This window comes from Danio rerio, chromosome 7, assembly GCF_049306965.1.
Source record: "Danio rerio strain Tuebingen ecotype United States chromosome 7, GRCz12tu, whole genome shotgun sequence".
In the NCBI taxonomy this organism is placed as follows: Eukaryota; Metazoa; Chordata; class Actinopteri; order Cypriniformes; family Danionidae; genus Danio; species Danio rerio.
The window spans coordinates 28964944-28979528 of record NC_133182.1 but is presented as its reverse complement, the minus strand read 5'-3'; the positions used below and the strand labels follow the sequence as shown (position 1 = coordinate 28979528).

Below are 14585 nucleotides of genomic sequence, written 5' to 3'. Positions count from 1 at the left end.
AGCTGAAATGGTCTCATTTCGCTCAAGTTAATATTGCTTCTGCTGTCTCTTCTAATAAGTCACTCAGTCACAGAACACAGAAACGGCTCTATTCACGTCACAACACAGCTGGAAATACAGCTCAACAAACCAAATTTAACAAGAACTCAAATGAGGAGAAAGACTGAAACAGAATGAGATAAAGAGTGGTATAGAATTCAAGAAATGTAGAGAGTAGTGTTTTTCCCCCTCTCTTTTGTCGAGCGTGTCATTCATTTATCGTTCAAGGACGATGGATTTCTCTTGAAAAGTCTTTTCCTTTTTTTCTTTTGTAGGTTCGGCTCCTTTTTTGTCTACATTGTCAGCACAGTTACTCAAGGCCTGTGACATTGACCCCCAACCACCAGGTAAAGGAAAAACAAGAGCGTGAAAAAGCGAGTGGGAGGGATGGGACTGAGGGGACGGCAGGACGCAGAGGAGGCTCAGCTGGATTCATGATTGGCCAATTGAATTTCCTCTCCTGCGGTGCTGCAACTGCGCCAACCGCCTCCACACTGATCTCTCCTGGCTGCCTGAGTGTGTGTGGGTCAGCCAAACGTCCCCAGAAGGATACTAAAACCTGAAATCGCCTACTTTGTGAAAACAGCTCCCATGAGGAAGATGGCTTAATAAACACACTAAATAATCTGGAATTGGAAATGGATCACGAATATCATTAGCTCGGTAGAAGAACAATAAAATCCCCCAGCTGTGATAGAAAATGTGTGCAGATTCTAATGAAGTGCATACATACATACGTCTACACTCGAACCCAATTTCACACTGAATTAAGGGCTTTGTTGTTGTCTGGCTGCCTTAGGTTGCTGCAAGGACACGTCCCGGTCCCTCTCCACCTCTGTCTTTCCATCATTCTGTCCTTCTTATCCTCCTAATCCAGCTGTCGTATCTCACATAAAGCCCTCCATACAACCCACATATCACATCCAATTACAGGCCCACGCTGTCCTTTCAGGCTCCGCCACAATGACATGCAGAATTACTTATTCGGTTAAGAGAGGAACGCAAACGAGGAAGAATGAAAAGTGATTCTCACTGCATTTTTTATTCATTCACTATCATGGGCGTTTCTTTTGGCAGAGCACTGGGAGATGGGTAGAGCTTTATAACCAGCTTGAATCAATGCCTGAGGCTCAAGAAGCCCCGCTGGGTTCAGATTAGGTCAAAGGGCAGCTTTAATTAATACACTATACACTGCACTGGAGGCGATCTGACCTTATATGCACCAGGTTGTCTATTAGCAATAGGATGGACGCAGGTAATTATCAGTGGGAGGATGAGAGAAAAAGAGCTGGAAGAACGCATGGTACATTTACCGTTCATTGATGCATCTTGAACAAGAGGCCTTTTTACATTTAAAATAGTTAACCCTGGGTCATTTTAAACTCTGGATTATCATGCTTCACACTGCTCATAATTTCAGGGGTAAATTAATCCTGGGTGTTTATTCGTTGATGTTTCACACTGTACAAATCTTAAACACTGGGTCCTTATTTGTATATTTGGGTTTTCACTAGCTTTTTGCATCCACATCATTTTTGCACATTTTGAATTATTGCTCAAAAAATGCTCATAATGGAAACTTTATAAGACAAAAACATGTATAAACTACAATGAAAAGACATTTATTGAATAAATTCCAGAATGCCCATCAAATAAGTGATTTTGTTTTAACAGATTATGTGCTAACAAAAATGGGCATGTTGGGATGACATTAATGGACAGACAAACCACATTGGCCAGCATCTGAAATGGTCATCTAAAATCCCTTGATTAAAAGTTCTTGATTAAGGTTGGATATCGTTTGGGGTTATTTTGATACTGGTGCTAAATCGATACTTTTAAAATGGTACCGGTGCCAAAACTGTGCTAGAACCGATACTTTTGAGCGACAAAATTAGGGTGGATGACTCTAGAAAAATCTTTTATTTGACAAAATCTTTAAAAAAAAATAATTTTAATAAAACCATATAATTAAAGTTTAAAGTGAACATCAATTCATATTTATATATTTAAATTACATTAATACATTTCCTTTGATCATTTGTTGGTTAGCATGAATTTAAGATTTGCATTATAAAATTACACTAGCTTACTACTAGCCTGTGGAAAGGCTGTCATCAAAATACTGAACTCCTTTTTTGTCGGGTTGGGGCTTCTTACTATTTTTACATGGTAATCAGTAATCTAATGATTTGCCTTAATCTGAATAAGACAATTATATGATCAAGGTGTTTACATGAGTGGCTTTTTGAATGTTCCTTTCATTATCCCGTCTTACATGTTATAGTACATAGATCGAGTAATGTCATTGCGTCACCACGCTATCCATGTTTCCTCCAGAGTTTCATGTAATTTCAAGTGTTTAATTTTAAATTTTTCGACTTTAACAGAAGTTTCACTTTTATTCAGGAACATTTCATTCATGCCCCCATGACAAACAGGTATTTGAATCCTTGCTTGTAAAATACTCTTTAGAATGCTTAGTTTAAGCAAATTTGATGAACGTGATCATGCATGTTGATCTAAAGAGATTCGCTCTCAATTACCGAATGCACTCAACTGCGTGCGTCCGTTCCCTAAGCAACAAGAACCAACGCATCGCCTGTCCGTATTCCTCAAAGTTGAATTAAGTTAGAATTAAATGTTTAGAGATGGTGTGACAATGTGTACATATGTGTGCCTTTGATGCACCCCTTGATGCTACTTGGATTTTTGTTGCAGCACCAGTCGCACCGAAAATAGGCATCGAAACTCATATGCTGATTTGGTGCAATACATAACGGTTAGAAAGGTACCAGTGCTATAATGGCACCGGGTTTTGGTACCCAACCCTATTCTTGATCAAAGTGGCTGAGTATTATTACCTCTCAGAATTGTTTTGATCAGCTGTGCTCCCATAGTGAGTTCTCACACATCTAAAAGTCACAGAGTGTTCAATGCATTTCATCTTCATCTTCTGAGGCACAATAAATGTATTACTTAAGTTATCTTTTAGCCAATAAATAGAGATAGACAAATTATGCAATATTGCAATTTTGCGCAAAAGTCCTATTCTCATCTTTGGATTGAAACATAGCTATTGCTATTCATTGGATGAATGAATTGCGCTTCCTCATATTATAAATTGCTGACTACTATAGTTATTTTTCAAAATGAACAAAAAAAGGAAGAATTAAATGCACTCTTCACTCCAAATGATGCGTTTTCCATCCCTATTTTTATATTTTTCCTCTCAAAAATTGACTGCTTGTATAGCTGAAATAAAAGAAGAGAACAGTTTTAAATCAGAATTCATGTAATCTTCATTGTCTAACATTTTAAGAAGTTTTAGTTGTAGCTGAATCACTGCTGAATGAAGGATAAACACAGAGAAGGAATTGCATATTGCTAAAGAAGCTTTTGATAAACATTTGCAGATCTCCTGCAGCAGAAAACATCCACTAAACCATGATACCATACTTCACCTATTACTTCTTAACACACTTAGGGTTCAGTCTTTTTTTCAATTTGATGACAAACATAATGTTTCCATGCATACTTCAATAAACTCACACTTTTCATCTATAAAGTGAACTTTGAACCAGTTTTCGGTCCACACAACACGCATTTCAGCAGTGGTCAGTCTAGACATTTGATTCTTTCTGCTGACGAGAGGTTTGGTCAATGCAGACAAACTCTGTATGCCAACTCCAGCCTGCAATGTTGACCCAATTGCCTATTAAAATTCTCTGCATTGTCTTGTGTGTTTGTCTTTCACAGACAACCAGTCTTTTTTGGGGAACTTGAATGTGTTAGTGACATTGTTTTACACTGTTACTGGAATCCAGGGTTGGCACTGGGTAAAAAGTGGTGCCAGCCACACTTCCAAATGGTAAATTCTCTTTTATGTGAGGGTAAAAGGGGTGTCAAGAATAGTAACATGGTGAGGAGGTGTGATTGGTGTAAAAGTGACAAGGCAGATTTTTCCATATGTTCTGCGCTTGTCAAAAGTTGAGTGACTGTAGGATGTAAATACGTAAATATATAAAACCTGATGTGGAAACAGCTATTTTTGGTGTACCTGAACAACATTATTGACAAATAAAGGGAAAAATGTTATTCCCTTTGCTACTTTATTAGGAAGGAGAAGAATATTATTTGAGTGGAAATTGGCAGCCTCACCCAAAGCTTTGATGTGCGATCTGGTTTTATCGACCATTTTGAGGGATGTAAACAAAATCAACGGTCCCAATGTATTTCCTGATTTACATTTTTAATTTCTATAGCTTCCAAGAATCCTACAGAGCCACATATTGATAAATAATGTTATGAGAGTGGTTTTAACATTTAGTTATGATTGAATTGCCTCTCGTTACAGTTAAGTTACTAGAAATAGTTTGATAACAAGCAGGAAATGTTCATGGGCCACATTGAAATGGTCTATGATTGAAATTAGAAAAAAGTATACATTTAGTAAGTTTTTTTCCCCCAAAAAATCTGATGAGGTATAGCAACCTATCTTCACATACTGTGAAAAAATGAAGACTCTGTCTTTTAACTGATCTACTAAGAAATTTGTGTAAACAGGTTTAAATGTGATCACTAATATTGTTTGACTCCAAACGTATGTAGAAGACCACTAAAAGGTGTTATAAACATTATTGATTGTATTATCATGTAAGTATTAATTCATTTATATTATTATTTTTACAATTGATATTGTCTGACTGCAAATTTATACCATTTTAAAATTTATTTTCTGTGCTGTAATTTTATTATTATTTAAATTCAACTTGTTTTTTTTGGTGGCAAGGGTTATTATGTAAAAAAATACAATCTTGACTGTACAAAATGTTTGTAAATTTTTTTATTTTTTTTATAATATATATTTTTATATTTTGTATTTACACTTTATTAATCAGGGGTCGCCACAGCGGAATGAACCGCCAACTTATCCAGCAAGTTTTTACGCAGCGGATGCCCTTCCAGCCGCAACCCATCTCTGGGAAACATCCACACACACATTCACACATACACTCATACACTATGGACAATTTAGCCTACCCAATTCACCTGTACCGCATGTCTTTGGACTGTGGGGGAAACCGGAGCACCCGGAGGAAACCTACACGAAGGCAGGGAGAACATGCAAACTTTTCACAGAAACGCCAACTGAGCCAAGGTTCTAACCAGCGACCCAGCGATCTTCTTGCTGTGAGGCGACAGCAATACCTACTGTGCCACTGCCTCGCCTTATATATATAAGAATAGTACCATGGTGTTTGAAAAGCCCTTTTGACATCAGTCATGCAGCAGTAAAATGTAGCTACTTCATGCAAACAAAAAACACTATAGTCATTATGCACATACATCGCTTTTTTCCATTTACAGATTTTTTTCCCTTTTAATCTGTATTCTTATATGAGCTCAGAGCTCCTTTAAACTACAGTTTATTGTCAAAGTTGGGCAATAAATCAGAATTAAAAAAAAAAAAAATTAATTCTTTTCTTGTTTTACTCCACCTCATGCCTTTATTTAAGCTCAACGTCTGCTGTTTTTTAGCTAAATCAACTGTTTAATTTGTCCTCTAGGAAAGCCAAACAAAAAAAGCACAAAATCATCAACAATTTCAGGACCAACAAAGCTAAACACACAGCGCCCACACACAAGTGTTAATACACACTGTCGCATATATAAGTGAATGAAAGTATTTAAAGCTGACGTGACCATTCATTTATGAGGCGGTGGGTGGTCTCCAGGTTTCCTGAGGCCTGACCAGGCCTTAAAGATTATTGGAATTGAATGAAAATGGTTTAGATTAAATAGTCTCTGTTTAAGCAAATTAAAACATACTGCGATGTTGTTTGTGTGGTTGTTTGATTTCATGATCATACTACCCTGTAATACAATATTATTAATATGTCAAGACAACATATTTTTTAAGTTACTTTAGTGTACATTAAAATGATGATCAGTTACTAACTTTAAGTTGATACTTAACTTGATATTTTAAGTCAATTTTATGTGACAATTTGATTTAACTTAAATATTTAGGCAGCAACAATATATTGTAACATGTACACAATTTAAAGAGAATGATAATTTAACATCAAATGTCCATCCATCATCCTAATTTTTCAGCATTGATACTAGCATTTTTAATATCTTATGCATTTATAGAACTCATCTTAAATCAGCAGTTGCCTATGTATTTCCTGAAAAACAATACAGACATTATAACTCACAAGAATTGCAACATTGATTTGACACTAACAAATAATTGACTGATTTTTCCAAGGTTACATTGTTATTTGTGCATATAATTAGTCTGAAATAAACTAAAATAACAAGTCTGTGAAGTTTCACCTTAAAATACTGCACAAATCTGTTATTTCTGTTAAACTTAAACTGTTATACTTAGGTCTGCATGACTCTGGATAAAACAAGAATTACAGTTTATTTTTGCTTAGAATCACAATTCTCTCATGATTCTGTAGAACTTCAATGGTTTTGTGCTGCAAATGTGTCATTAACTTGAAGACAGAAATGACTTTTTTTTTTGTCATATTAGATTTTGGGTGAATTATACTTTATTAATACAGTATGCTGACTCTTTGAATTTCATTCAGAGTCTGGCTGTGCCCACATTGCTGAGCAACACTAGGCATGGGACGATAACCGTTTTCAAGGTATAAGCAGGTCGCACACCAGAATCTCTGCTCGGCGACACGCAGCAACATGCAATTCAAAATTCTAAACAGATTTCTATCAGGGTACACACACCGGCACCGCTCAGCCACGACTCAGGACACTGTTCATATTTCTGCTGTGCCACAGAGCGCCATCTGATTAGTTTCATTGTAAATACCGTGCGAATATGCGCGTCTGGTGTGCGATAGCTTCAACTGTCATGTACGCGCCGTGTCACAGCACTAAGCGGCACATCTGGTGTGTGACGCCCTATACCGCAGTTTTGAAAAATCTTTTTTTCCAAGTTTTAAATCTGACAAAATTGTCTGCTATACTGTTCCTTGTGTATGGGTAAGTTTTTAGGTTTACGTTTTTTGTTAGTTTATTTACGACAACAGTATCTTTAGCAGAAAAGATATCCAAATATGTCGTTTTAAATTGTAAAGAAATTTGTGTTTTTAAAACTAATAAAGACAGCAGAAGTCAATGATTTATTTGAATGATTTAGTCTGACATGTTTACTGCTCAAAAATACTTAAAATGTTTCCTAAAATAAAATATATTGTGTTCACTGGGGAAAAAGCTATTTGCTTTTTACCCAAACATTTAAAATGAACCTATTTTAGAGCAGTAATCACAATACTGTGAAAGCGTAATATTTTTTTCCAAGATAATCATACCGTCAGAATCTTAAACTGGCCCATATCTAGTAATGACTTGTGGAATCACCTTAATGCTTCGCTCCTGACCTTGAAAATATAAATCAAATCATAGAAAACCTGGGTTAAGACCATAGGAGGGGACTGAGTTGTTTGCAGAAACACACTACTTTGTGTGTTGCTCTTTAAATGCAAATGAGCTGCTGCATCTTGCCTCTTTAGAAGAAGGCAGAGCTTTATAGCCTTTGAATTTCAGAAAAAAAAACATTCTGGTTTTGACTAGTATGTCTATCACACTCAGATGATATTGCAGTCATTTATGATACAATTTCAAATCTTGTCAGTTTAAACCCATGAAAAACTATTTACACACAGACCCGAAGAGCACGCACAGAAAGCCGGCTGTCAGATGGCACATGTTGTGTGAGTATTAAATTAAGTTTTCTCTCGAGTCCTACTGTGCATAAGCTGTCAAATACACACAGTGTTATGTCGAAAACAAACAGTTGGATATGTTTGTGAAGGTACAAAAAAAAAAAAAATATATATATAAGGAACCTTTTTTTAGCAAAATATTGTGTTGAACCAGCATTATTATTTGCTCTTTTATTTGGATTTTTTAAAACCAATTCCTTGTTTTATATCTTTATTACTGTCATAATCACTTTTATCTCTGGACATAAAACTGCTAAATATATTTGTTACTTTGATTCACAAGTGTTTTCCATTTATTCATGGTGGTGGATTACATTATGGGAGGTTGATCTCTGCTCTGTCGACTTTTGATGTTGAGAATTCAACTCTATGGTTTAATAATATGACTTGATTGATTTCATAGTCATAAAATATCTAATAAAATGTGTAAAAAAATTTTTTTTAGAGGTTTAAGGCAGCCCAGATTAACCATCAGGCCACCGGGAAACAGGTGCTTCCTATGGCCAGTCCACCCCTGCTGGCAGTTTATTACAAGGTCCACAGCCATGTCACCCTGCAGCCCAAGACCGGTTACTCACTGAAGCTAAGCAGGGCTGAGCCTGGTTAGTACCTGGATGGGAGACCACTAGGGAACACTAGGTTGCTGTTGGAAGTGGTGTTAGTTGGGCCAGCAGGGGGTGTGGTCTGTGTGAGTCCTAATGCCCCAGTAAAAGTGAAGGGGACACTACACTGTCAGTGGGCGCAGTCTTTCGGATGAGACGTTGAACCGAGGTCCTGACTCTCTGTGGTCATTAAAAATCCCATGGCACTTCTCATGAAAGAGTAGGGGTGTAACCCCGGTGTCCTGGCTAAAGTCCCTCTATCGGCCCTTACGATCATGGCCTCCCAATCATCCCTTGCCACCGTATTGGCTCTATCACTGTCTCTCCACTCCACCAATAGTTGGTGTGTGGTGAGCGCACTGGCGCCGTTCGCACCATCCAAGTGGATGCTGCACACTGGTGGTGGTGTGGAGAGACCCCCCCTCATGATTGTGAAGCGCTTTGGGTGTATGGCCATACACAATAAATGCGCTATATAAATACACATTACATTACATTACAAGGTCTTTGTACCGTAATATGCAACACTAACCCAGACAATATACTGTATCCCTTTAAACATTTAAAAATGTTAAAAAAAGTAAGGTTTTTAGGTTTAGGGTCTCAAGGTTAAAATGTTGTTGGAATAAAGGTTAAGGTTCCATAACGCATTTTAAAAGCATAAATAAACGAAAAAAAAAAAAAAAAACATGAACTACAAAATATGCAAAACTGCTAATTTACAAATATTTTTACAGTGTACTATTGCTATTACTTATAAAAAGCCAGTTAGATTCTTTTATGCAGATTTTTTTGGGAAAGATATGAAGTAGGGCGGCACAATATATCATTTCAGCATCGATCTTCAATATTCACATCGCAGATGAGTTTATAGTTGACAAGAAGCCATGGTTTTTTTTTTAAAGCTCCTATTATGCATTATAAATGGTCATACTTGGGTTTTGGGGGTCTCCAACAACAGGCTGATATGCATGCAAGGTCAAAAAACACTTTTATTGTCTTTTAATATGCATTTATTTTTACCTAATTATCCCAACGACTCCCATATGATTTGTTCAGTAATTCATTTGTTCCCAAACCCCGTCTGTTGTGATTGGTCGACTGCGTTTAGTGTGAGACAGAGAGAAATCCCCATCATGGCTTATCAACATTGTTGAAGTAGTCAGAGTGCAGAGTGTATGTGTATGCGCAACAAACAGGCGAAGCTTGAGTTCCTTATTGCCGACTTGGCTAAAGGTTTGTTACCCTGACGATTCATTTGAGTCACTTTGAGTCGACTTTTTTATAGATGAATCAATAGTTTTAAACACGGCGCACTTTCAGATTTAAGCCTTAGCTGGATATTTCACTTCTCTTCGAGCTGTGTTACACACTGCATGGAAGGTCCTTTTCAAAAACTCATAATAGGGGCTCTTTAAAGTGGAAGTCTGCCTTTATTAGTCTGCCTGTGTTTTTAAGGCCTGTAACTGTACGAACATTTCAAGAGAGGTGAAAGCATTAAGAAATTGACTTTATTAAAGATACATTTTATTTATTTTTTATACAATGAAGAAGATGCAGTGTTATTTTACAGTTGATTTTTTTCCCATTTCTGTATCTGTCTGAATACTGTCTTATGAATTCGTAATTGTTGTTGTTCGTTTATTATATTTGTGGTTCAATCCCCTATTGCAATCAATCTGACTATTCAAATAGACTTATTAAAGGCATCTGATGAAACTGTATTCATATCGCAATATTTAATAGCAAAAAATAAAATATCGCAACGTCAGATTTTTCTAGTATCATGCAACAATAATCTAGTGTGTCAAAGACTTTTGCACAGCACTACATGGCATATTAGCATCCGTATATCAACTCTCTAAATACCGTATTATACAACAATTTTTCAGCCACTTTAAAACAATGCTTCATTGTTCAAAAAGCATCATTTCCACCATTTAGTAAGCAATCACCAGAAACCACAAACACATCACAGCACTCAAGAGACATCATAAATGCACCACTATTCAGTGAAATGAGATGGAGGAAACAGCCTCTCTGAAATCACATCCAGAGCAGAGCCACTCTCCTTCAGAAGAGGCCAAACGCAAAACAAGAAAACGTCTGAATGGGGATGAAAAAAAGATATGTCAAAAATAGATTAAAAAAAAAGAGTGAATAAAAGCCGGAGGAACAGAATGAAGACGCCTCACTCTAGTTTATATGCCCCGATTCTGACCTCCTGTGGAAAAATTCCAGGCTCTACTCTACACAGTCCTAACAACAGCTTCACACACACAAACACACAACTGGAAAGCACAGGCAGATGAGACATGATGTCTGCGAGCCTCTATCTAACACAGATAACAGAGCAGCTATAAACACAGACGCACACACAGACAACTGGTTTCAGCAGCCCTTCTACAGCCTGACGCGACACTTTGTCTCCAGTCCTTTTACCAGATCGACAGAGATAAAGCAAACAAAACACACAAGTATGCAAATACACGCTCACCGTAAAAACAAGGAAGATTTATTACGGGAAGCCTATTATTCTTGTTCATGCGCTTGTTTCTGACAAGATAATGATCAAAATTGAATGAAAGGAAAGAATTGTTTTAAAAACTCATCGTGGTGGTTTCATGTATATGGAAAATTAGCTGAAATGTAATTTTACAGCTAATGTTTTTTTGAAGAGGATTTTCATCTTTGGGGAGTTTCCAAGCATGCATTCTGCCAAACTTTTGCGTGACTCATGAGCTCTCGTATATATTTCTAAACTCAAAAAAGAGAAGTAATTATGTCTCCTGGCTTAATTATGGCTCCTGGACAAGTTCTGATGTAAGGAATATTCCTTCACTGGATCAACTAAATCAAACTGAACAGAATGCGGCATTTTGAGTTATATGCTTCAGTACTGTATTACACATAACTTAAAACTTCATGCCACTAATTCGACTTTAGGTTTATGGAAATAAAACTAAATATTAGCATTTTCATAGTCATTTTTTAAAAATAATATTCTTCAATGATATATACATTGACATCAGCCACAATAATGTATTCAACATTTGTTCATGGACTAGTGGAAATTGAGATTTGACTTATTAAAGGCACTTTTGTCATTTTTTGTAGATATGTTTAACCAAAGCCACTTATATTTCATTGATGGTATACGTTTAATCAACACAGACATAAATTAGATTTCTATTAGGGCTGGAAGAAATAAAAAAAAATGTAGCATTGTGATGCTTTTAATTTGTGATTATATTCATATATATATATATATATATATATATATATATATATATATATATATATATATATATATATATATATATATATATATATATATAAATTAAATATATATAATAATTCATATATATATATATATATAATTATATATATATATAAATATATATAATATATAATAATTCATATATATATATATATATATATATATATATATATATATAAATATATATATATATTCTCAGATTTATTAGCCCCTCTGAATTATTTTTTTCCCAATTTCTGTTTAGCAGAGAGAAGATTTTTTTCTTTTCAACACATTTCTAAATATAATAGTTTTAATAACTCAGTTCTAATAACTGATTTATTTTATTTTTGTTAAGATGACAGTAAATAATATTTGACTAGATATTTTTTCAAGACACTTCTCTACAGCTTAAAGTGACATTTAAAGGCTTGACTAGGTTAATTAGGGTTAACTAGGCAGGTTAGGGTAATTAGGGAAGTTATTGTATAATGATGGTTTGTTCTGTAGACTATCGAAAAAATATAGCTTAAACGGGCTAATAATTTTGTCCTTAAAATGTTTTTTTTTTGTTTTTTATAAAAAACTTATTTTATTCTAGTCGAAATAAAACACATAAGACTTTCCCCAGAAGAAAAAATATTATCAGACATACTGTGAAAATTTCCTTGCTCTGTTAAACATCATTCGGGAAGTATTTAAAAAAGAAAAAAAATTGAATAGGGAGCTAATAAATCTGACTTCAACTGTGTGTGTGTGTATATATATATATATATATATATATATATATATATATATATATATATATATATATATATATATATATATATATATATATATATATATATATATATATATATATATATATATATATATATATAAAGTGATATGAATACAACTACACCTGATGACTTGATATCTGTATTTTGGAAATAACTTATAATGCTAGGGTGCTCTCACATTTTTTTTGGTTTTTTTTTACACCACACTAATTGCTTCGGTCCGAACAAACTGCAGTCATGTGAATAAATCCACATCACTCATTGGCCAGATGTTATTTAACAAATTTCCTAAAGCCAGAAAAAAAATGCCAATGGAACTCCCGCAAGTAAACAAACTGACAAACACAAAATGTTTTTTTATGGAGGGACAACTGTGCTAGCTGACTGTATCCCTAGTCAGTCATATAGTATACTACATAATTTGTATACATCACTTTAGACAAACTATTAATTTCAAAAATGAAGCACGGCTGCAGCTGGAAAACAATGTTTTAATGCATTGCAAACGGTGAAGGAGCATCGCAAGACACTTCAGGACGAGGCACGAATTTAGCTTAACTGTGGCATGGTTATCTTTTGGTAATATTACCAATGACCCATCAGGTAATGTTTCCCCCTCCCTCTCTCTCTCCGTTTAAAATTGTTGGCAAATATTTTTCCTCCACATCTTATAATATGCAGCACATGGGATTACGGCAGCAGGATTAGTCCAAAAAGGTGAAGTACTTTTTGTGGTTGGGTCTGTTTTAGTTTGAATCATGTTCTCATCACAAACGAACCGCTCATTGAACAGGTGGTCTAGGTACGCTTTTTTTGTTACTCTAATAAACAATCAATAAAACTTTTGGGATTTATAGAGATCAACTAAAAATGAAACATTTCGTACCATTTACTCTCCCTTAAGTGGTTCCAAACCTTTATGAGTTTGCTTTTTCTGCTGAACACAAAAGAAGATATTTAGAAAAAAGTTAGAAAACTGTAAGCATTGACTACAATAAACACTATGGAAGTCAATGGTTGCAAGTTTGCAGCATTTTTCAAAATAACTTATTTTGTGTATGAGAAAAAACTGGTTTGTGACAAGTGAAAGGTTGAGTTATTAATGACAAAAGTTTCAGTTACATGAGAACTATCCCTTTAACATCATGAGAGGTGACGGAAACTTGTGTGTGCACAAGAAGTTTCAGAATCATATTGAGTTGAATTTCACTTATTGAGTGGGAATAAAAGGCTCTGCTTTCTGACACAGTGAAGCCACTCTGAGTAAAAGCCCATCTGACTTCAAGTGTCGCTCTTGTTCTAGACGGCCTTCAATAAACAGGACACACACACACACACACACACACACACACACACACACACACACACACACACACACACACACACACACACACACACACACACACACACACACACACACACACACACACACACACACACACACACACACACACACACACTTCCAAATCTCCCTAACACTGCTGCAGAACAACAACAAATAAAAAACATTTATAATTCATAAAACCCCCTCAGGCATGAACAGAGAGGGAAAGACGTAGTTTGCTATCATCTAAGAGACATTTATGGGTTTTTAACTTTATAGGGCTTTCTTTATGCCTTGGAACCATTAAACACATTTAAACATTGTTAATTCTGCAGGGCAATGAGATGTTTCAATAACGTGCGAGCCAGTCCCTGTCTTCTCCTTAACAGCGCTCCAGTCTTTACACATTGCAAATAGTGAGAGGTGACAAAGTGTAAAGGCTTGTCTGGGAAAGAATCATTATGACAGATCTTGTACGGCCATCTATCCTGATCTTCTCTGCTTTACAAACATCAGTTCATCAGTTTTTATGTAGAAATTGATACTAAACCACACAAAAGTTGTTTTGGTGTCAGTAAAAACAAATATGGGAAGGTATTTAAGTGTTTTGAGACATCTCAAATGTAGGAATGTTTCTGAGATATGAACATTAAACTGTTCCTGAATGCTAGTTTAAAGGTTCCTATACACTGTAAAAAATGTAATAACAGAAAGCTAAGACAACAAATATTTTTATGTTGCTTTAACTTATTACAAGTTAAAGTTAATCGGGTTTCAACTCATTTTTTTAAGTTATACAAAGTTTAACTTAATATT

The 14585-nt window shown here is 35.3% G+C and overlaps 1 protein-coding gene across 3 annotated transcripts in view; it reads right to left on the bottom strand.

Moving 5' to 3' along the window:
• The window catches only part of dok4 (docking protein 4), a 97496-nt gene that overhangs the window by 60366 nt on the left and 22545 nt on the right, over window positions 1–14585 (bottom strand). Inside the window, exon 1 of one of the 3 annotated variants that reach the window (XM_073908557.1) lies at window positions 13332–13382. The exons of the other annotated variants lie outside the window; for them this stretch is intronic. The gene's annotated coding sequence lies outside the window, so the exon portion shown is untranslated. Of the gene's footprint in view, window positions 1–13331; window positions 13383–14585 lie in introns of those variants that run through there. 3 annotated transcript variants of the gene reach the window in all.